The sequence below is a fragment of the Poecilia reticulata genome, linkage group LG7, assembly GCF_000633615.1.
Source record: "Poecilia reticulata strain Guanapo linkage group LG7, Guppy_female_1.0+MT, whole genome shotgun sequence".
In the NCBI taxonomy this organism is placed as follows: Eukaryota; Metazoa; Chordata; class Actinopteri; order Cyprinodontiformes; family Poeciliidae; genus Poecilia; species Poecilia reticulata.
In genome coordinates, this window is record NC_024337.1 from 4,008,432 (window position 1) to 4,016,261 (window position 7,830).

General features: G+C 40.3%; 1 long non-coding RNA gene across 3 annotated transcripts in view; it reads right to left on the reverse strand.

The window, feature by feature from the left end:
* LOC103466936 (uncharacterized) overlaps positions 1 to 6,090 on the reverse strand; it is a 50,529-nt gene extending 44,439 nt beyond the window's left edge. Inside the window, exons 1-4 of one of the 3 annotated variants that reach the window (XR_534009.2) lie at positions 5,876 to 6,090; positions 5,721 to 5,793; positions 4,927 to 5,557; positions 4,535 to 4,647 (exon numbers count right to left, since the gene is read on the reverse strand). This is a non-coding gene — a long non-coding RNA (uncharacterized LOC103466936). Of the gene's footprint in view, positions 1 to 4,534; positions 4,648 to 4,926; positions 5,561 to 5,720; positions 5,794 to 5,875 lie in introns of all 3 variants that reach the window. The other 2 variants (XR_534008.2, XR_534010.2) reach the window with 2 other exon arrangements.
* Positions 6,091 to 7,830: the final 1,740 nt, after the last annotated feature.

Below are 7,830 nucleotides of genomic sequence, written 5' to 3' on the forward strand. Positions count from 1 at the left end.
GGAGGAGCTGGCGGTAGGAGAGAGGGAGAGCAGAACATGGGAAATCATTCCAAACTTGATAAGACAAACACTCCTCACACACGCCGTCATCTGACATTTCGGTGAAATCAAAAGGGCACACCTGCTACACTGTCAGCGAGCTCAGAGTCTGTAAACAAGACAGATGGACAGATCAACACAACTGTCTGAACAGCTGCAAGTTGATGCAATAAAGCGATGAAGAAGAGGAGCAAGTGCTGGCAGACAAAACTAAAAATGAAACTACCRCTGGAGTTTAAAACTCCCGAAACACTCGACAACAGTGACATCTGCTGGCGATGAGCTGGGATTACAGCAGACTATCCCAAACTTATCTTGGCACAAAAAAGAAGCTCTACAAAAGTAAAGCAATGAAATACTGAGGAAGACTTATCAAACCRGCATAAGGTTGCCTCCGCTGCACCAGAATCAACCTCCATGATGAGATCAACAGGAAAAGTTTCAGAATGTTCTCATTGGTGTCTCAGTCTAACCCGGTCAACTTGTGTTTCTTTTGGTAGCTTATAAGTTCAATAAGAGAACTGCCCTATAGCAACAAGAATATCCAGTTAACAATTGGTGTTTTGTTAACTTATGTGTTGACACAACTTTGGTTAATCTCTTGACTTTGGGAATCATTTTAATCACTAAATGACTCTTAGATAAAATTACATATTGTTATGTGAAAAAGTATTTCCCTTCTGTTGTTTTTTTTTTTGTTTTTCCCCCCTCATTTGTAAATGTTTAATGTCCTTAAGCAATTTGTAATATTAAATTACAATGACTTGAGGAATTACAAAAAGTCTTTGCTTGCCACCCAGTTTTTGCTGCAAACAGCAAGTTGGAGTCCATCTATGTGGAGCGAGCAGTTGGAAATGCAGCTTTTTACTGGATAAAATAAAAAATATGCTCTATGGAACCACAAAACATGCCATAGGAACTACGTCAGCTGGTTTTATAGATCAATAAATTCCTCAGTAGAAGAGATGAGTTAATTAAAGGGGCAGTATTATGTGTTTTTCAAGTAGATTCTGCCAATTTATAACATAATCAAGTAACTTTGTTAACTTAGGTTGTTAATAAAATGCTATTTATATCAAATGTCTTAAAATAAATAAAAATCACTTCCTAATTTAACACCTTGAAATTGGGCCTCTGTCTCTTTAAAAACTCTTATTTTCTTCCTGAAACTGCCTTCGTGAAGTCATCACAACATGGCTCCTGTATCGACTCTTTAACAATGTTTTTGCCAGTGTTGCACTGAGAAGTARYTCCTATAATGAGCTCAGCAGATGRGCAGTTMCACYAGGTGTTTGCCAATTGCTGCTGGCTAGTCTGGAGGAACTGACTGGAGGAGTCGAGGGGAAGGATGCTCCGTGAGGTGGAAGTTCTGAGGAGGAGGTGGAACTAAGTCCACCCAGCCGCTTTGCACAGCGGATTGGTTGCCATGGAGAGAAAAGGGTTTCTCAAACATGCATGAAAGAAACAAGGCAACACTACAGGTACGTTTTTGATGAGGGAATAACATTATAACACSAAGCTCAAAAATTTCAATTTTACATCAGATGACAGACTTTATGTAGAACTGCTGCCTGGATCTGAGAACATGTAATGTTTTCCTGATTAGACTGTACAMTTYAATTACTTTATGTAGCCACAAAATGCATTTATGAGACAGTTTGTGCCAAAAATCTGCATGAGCCGTAACATCTCGGTATAACATTTTACATATATACGRTAAATGTGGACGTTTAGGTGTGGCCTCAGTTAGATGCAGATTGGTTGTGTGTCTAAATGTGTGATGGGAGAGTGTGGAGCGACAGCTGTGCCACAAATCAGCACCCATTTACTGGTGACAGAGTCATTAAAGCTTGCTCATCTCATAAAACACAATGCACATGGTCAAACACCGTGCACTCCATTCACGCTCATAACTCAGCCTGCTGCGCACACACACACACACACACACACACACACACACACACACACACACACACACACACACACACACACACACACACACACACTCGCACATGCAAATGCAAATACACAATCCCACAAAGCTAAACTGAGTGTGTCAACCAAAGCGAGTGTTTGGGGGGCGTTTTTGTGCGCGTGTGTTGTTTTTGAATCTATAATAAGGAGGGTGATAACGACTCTGAAGCAGAGATGGATCTTTACTAAAAGCAGTGCAGCAGTTAACGGTGTCACACTTTGTTTTACGATAAGTGCAAACCTCCCTTTCCGCTCCTCTCYCTCTCTCAATTTAGCAAAATTGCACAAACTATATGAACATTATGCAAATAGGCAGTAAAGTCCTCTCTTTTCGCAGTGCTCCACAGTCTAATTAATCTTTAAGACTAACTGAGTAATCCAGGGGAGGCTTTGTTGAAGTCAAGAGCTGTTTTTCATTGCTGATGCTGACTTCTACCTGCTGCTTTCAAGTCCACAGATTAATACACCCTATTATGAAGTCCCATCCAAGGGTTAATGTGCCATACAAAGGCACTGAGGTGTAAAATGTCACCAACCTCAATCTGATCCGGGGTCAGCTGCTAGACACCCAGAAGGTCACAGCAATACCTCAGCCGACGCATTGAATCAGATCAGTTTAGAGAGAACTGGGAAATGCGTGCGTCACCGCAAAGTAAAGGTTATGTATACAGATGTTTTCACAGATTTACAAAAAACACATCAAAGTGCTTTGAGATTACAAAAGGAATATAAATACAACATCAGCTTCTGGCTGACAGCTACTAGTTGACAGAGCAAAYGAATGCTTACAGCTGCAGCACATCAACAGCATATTGAGATCTGTCATAGAGAAAGCTCAGTGGGTCTGAAGGTCTGAAGTAGGGATGCACCGATCCACTTTTTTCACATCCAATACGATACGGCTATCGGAGGTTTATTATCTGCTGCTAAAAAAAATCTGAGCTGAATTGACCTAAAGCGCTTTGTGTGTGTGTGTGTGTTTTTAAAACACAGACATAAAAGTACTGAATTTAAATTGATTTGATAATTCTGCATGGGTACAGTACATGTAAATACACCAATAGCTTCACAAGCTTGGTAAAACATCTAAAAACAACACAACTTTAGTTTGTGTTGTTGGCTGTATTTAATACAGCCAATAAATACATTGGCTGTATTTATTTTACAGCCAATGTAAAATAAATAATAAAGAAACTGGAACTAACTAAAACCATAGGTTGACTATTTTGGTCAAATGTGTACAATAAAAATAAATAAAAAAGCACGAAGTCGCTCATATCACAAAACATAGAAATAGAAAACGGAGTTACAATCAGTCACCTCCACAACATGGATGAAATCTAGCTGTATATTAAGAAAGAGATAGGTATCCACCTAACCAGGATATATAGCAAGGACATTGGGGTGTCATTCAGACTATATAAGGGAAGCAAAATTGTGCACAAGAGGGGCAAGGTGATCACTACCAGGACTACCAACATTACAGATATTAAAGATAGCTATGAATGCCTTGTGATTCCACAGGCAATTAGTACCTTGGTGAGACCAAAAGGAAACCTGCCTCAAACAAATGCAAAGTAGGAGGTTTTGAGAAACAAGCTGTACACTCAAAAAAAATCAAAACCATCAATGGCTACACCTTGGCAGTTGTCAAATACACTGCAGAAGAATGAGATAGAAACCTCAGATATAAAGACAAGGAATCTCTTCACAATGCACAGAGGATTTCAACCGAAGTCCTGAACCCTGACACTCTACACTGAGTGGACTAGTGAGCGCTAAAAGCAGGAAAACATCACAAAGAAATGATAAACATCACGAACAGGAACCAGTACAGAGAAGCCCAAACTGGAGTTAGTAAAGCTATTCTGTTTGTAGCAGCAAATATCCTCGTAGCCGAGTTCTGCAGAATCTGATGCTGATCCAGTATGGGTCACATTGGAGACAAGCAAAAGCAAACACATGCGAGACTTATCATCTCCAGTTTAGTGTTTGATGTGAGCTTAATATTATTCTAAATAATCTGAAGCCACCTATTTGAAATGATTCTCATAAACACATTTCTGAGACTCAATTCAGCAAAAGGGCTTGAAGAACAAATTATGTCACCATTTACAGGAATATGATCAGTCTTAGAACTCAGTACAGCTGGTGTCATCAGCATAGAGCTTATACCAACTAATAATCTGGAAGGACAAAGAGAATGGGAACCAGGACTGAACTCTGCGGTATCCCACAAGGCAAAGCGGTCCTTTCCGATATTATCTCTTCAATCACAGAAAGCAGCAGAATACTCCCCTTTGTTTCAACCGGCTTCTTGCCACTAAAAGGCCAAACACATTTCATCCCTCCCTTTGGGATAAACCTCTAATGACGCGAGTAGGAATAATTTACTCAGTACATTATACATACAGGCCCAAAAATTAACATCTGGATGAAGTAAAGACTTGTAACATGTAAATCTGAAATGTCCAACAGACACACACAGACAGACTTCCTCTTTCTGAGGCATCGGACTGACCTTTCTCTGAGAATCCACAATCCTTCATGGTCTGGTCCCAGTCAGAGTGAGTGGGCAGTGGAAGTGATGACCCGTCACCATGCAGAATAACTTGGCTGGACATCACCCTGTGCCTACAGGAGGAAAGTCACCAAATCCACAGTTCTAAAAAGTTGAAGTTAAGGAAACACAAGTTGGAAAAGTTGTGCTTTCCCACAACTTGGAGAAGTTGGACTGAAAGTAGTCCAGTGAAACCTGGTTTCATTCTGACTGAATTGGATTTGCTATAACCAGATAATACAGATAGGACTCTTGCGTTGGTGGTTCAGTAACAAATATTGTCTCTGTAGAAAGTTTAAAAATCCTGAGTCATGAAAATAAAGATGAAAAAAATAAATAAAACATCAGCTTACCTCAGTTTACAAAAGCTCAGAATATGCTCCGACTTCAACGTTGAAACCTAATTTTCAAATTTCTTCATAAACAAGTCTACAAACTCTACGCCAAGATTGCAGGATAAGACAGACCAGAATAAGAGTTCYTCTTTTCTTAAAGAATGCAGACTGATTGGTTTTGGTGATACTCTGGCATAAGAGAGTCACGATGTTGTCCTTGCATGGGTGGTGGAGAAGGAGCGCAAAAACACAGGGGGTCACATCCACAAAAATGAGGCTGAGGGGCAAAAATCTCACAGGGGATGTTCCATGGAAAAGCACATTTACATTCACTCTGATTACATACAGCCTGTGGTGTGCTTCTCTCCTCATAAGCAAAGTAGGGATGCTTTGGAAAGTTCAAAGTTAAACATCAGTGTATTTAGAGAAGAATTTAAAGTAAGGACAGATAATCTTAAATTAAAGTATGAGGGTAAAAGTACAACATGAAAGCAGAGTCATTCAACAAGCTGTTGTTTCCCCCAGGCAGCTCCAGGCATCCCACACAGTTCTTCATAGTTCTGCCTTRTGACTGAGCGGATCTTCTCTTTAGCTCGTCCCTTTAACGTTTTATCCCATGGTTTCCCACTCCAAACACAACAGAGGCAAACTTCTGAAAAAATTAAGCTCAAGTAAATTTTTTTAGTCCAGCCAGGAATTAAAAAAAAATGTGTGTATGAGGCGTTTTTTTTCTGCTAATAATAAGATTACAGCGTCACTTCTTTTAAAGTTTAAAACTCAAAACATATAAACAAACAGGGGAGGCACCTCACCTGGATTGGTGTCAGTTGAWGTCCGTTGGAGGTTGGAGGCGAGGGCGCGTGGGAGGAGCCTGCTGTTATTTCCCTAAACAGACACAGAAACAGCACCTGCCATTCAAATACACAACTAAACCAAAGCATGTCTACAAAGCCCTCCATTTGCCTACGTTTGAATACACCAACGTAACGTCAGGACACTGGGATTCACCGGGCTCCTCTGAACTACACACTCATCGGTTGATGAGAGTCAATAAAGTTTATCCTAGAGATGTTTCAGGAAAAACACAACTGCAACTCTTCTGTGTTCATACTATGCTGACACAGTCCGTGTTTAACCGAAAAGTCAAGCATTTACTGTAAATAGTGAGGTAGCTGGACTGGTTTCATTCTGACCGAAATTGTTTTTTTCTTAGAGCAGAGAAACCCTGCCCCCTTGTGGCATCTAGCTGTAAATGCAGCCTCTTGGAAAAAAGAAGAATCAGCGCCAGATAAGATATAATGGTCACCAAGCAGCAGGGGAAGTATTTTTGATTTGCAAACTCATGGTGGTGTGAAAAGGTTCTCGTTTACGATGCATCAACTCTAAAGTATCACAGGCAAGTTCAGTTCTTAATAATCTTTTTTCCCCTTCTCATTGAATGCACTGAAATGGAAAACTCCCACTTTTTTCAGTCTGTGAAAGGATTATCTAGCAGTATGTTCTTTGATGATGAGTTTTGAGTTGAGAAGAATCAAATGACGGGTTAGGGACATAGGCTATGTCTTGATACAGCATCATACAGTGTTGTTCATACAGCTATGACTACAATCTCAGCTTGCTTGCACACCAAGATTTTGTCTCTAATAAAATAAAACTAAGGTAAACAATTACCTTAGTTTTATTTTATTAGAGACAAAATCTTGGTGTGCAAGAATTCGTTCAAGCTCTAAATCCTACAAGTTCACCCTTTTAATTAATAAAAATTAGGGTGCACCGATTGCAGTTTTCTGGTTGACCTGACCTGCTAATTCTGATTTTGCCCGATGCAAAAATTCAGACTTTTGTCTGAAAAGTCAAAGTTTCTAAGTTGGCAAGAGGGTGACTACTGTTAACTGCATACATTCACACCTGACCTGTTGGGCAAAAGGGGACAGAGGCTTACTTTTGGACCTTTGCGGAGGTAAATAGGCTCAACCTGTAAGTATCGGCTGATCACTCAAAATTAAGGAAATCGGGGCCAATTTATTGGTGCACCCAGGGGTGAAAGTAAGGGGGTACGGCAGGGTACTGCACTCCCCTAAAAGATTTAGCGGGAGTACGCAGTACCTGCAAGAGAGTGGAGCGGCTGTCTGCTGTAAAACATCAATGGGTTCACTGTGCAGCCATGAGTTCACCCACTAATCAGCCGTGACTGATTAGTTTTTCAAGAACAATCTAAAACACGACTAAATGAGTTTTTTCCCATTTCATATTGTTTCTGAACTGTTCGTGCTTTGCTAAAGCATGGGCGCAATATGTCGATCGCGGAAGGTTTTGAGTCGATCTCGGCATTAGGTGACAAACTGAACGCTGCCAGGAGGCTGAGAGCAGCACGTCCTCCTCTGACTGGCTTAAAACGTTCGTAACTTTATAAAAGAACAACAAAAAATCAGCAAAACATGTTCAAATTAATGACCCAACGAACAATCTCAGTAATTATTGCTTCAACAAGGTGTTGTTTTGAAAAACAGCTCTTGACTTCAACAAAGCCTCCCCTGGATTACTCAGTTAGTCTTAAAGAGATTTTTGCCTCTAATTTAGTGGAATGTTGATGAGACTTTCTCCAAAATGATAACCTTTTTCAACCGTTATAGCTCCACTGTTGAAAATGAGGCTCTAACATTCACAAATGACAGTGAAATAAAATCCAGTCCAACATCTGGTTTGAGGTGATTCCTCTGGAACCTGTTGGAAGAAAAATATCCCAACTTCAGAAGATGAGCTTTAACCTAACAGAGCTCTGTGGTTCCTCTTGTCAGTATAAAAGTCAGGGTGAGGAGGTACCATGTTAGGAAGATGAAATAGAAGCTGCAGGATCTTCAGAACAAACAGGTCATGATGCTGGGCTACTGATTATCCCTCTGTCTGGACACAGGATCAATA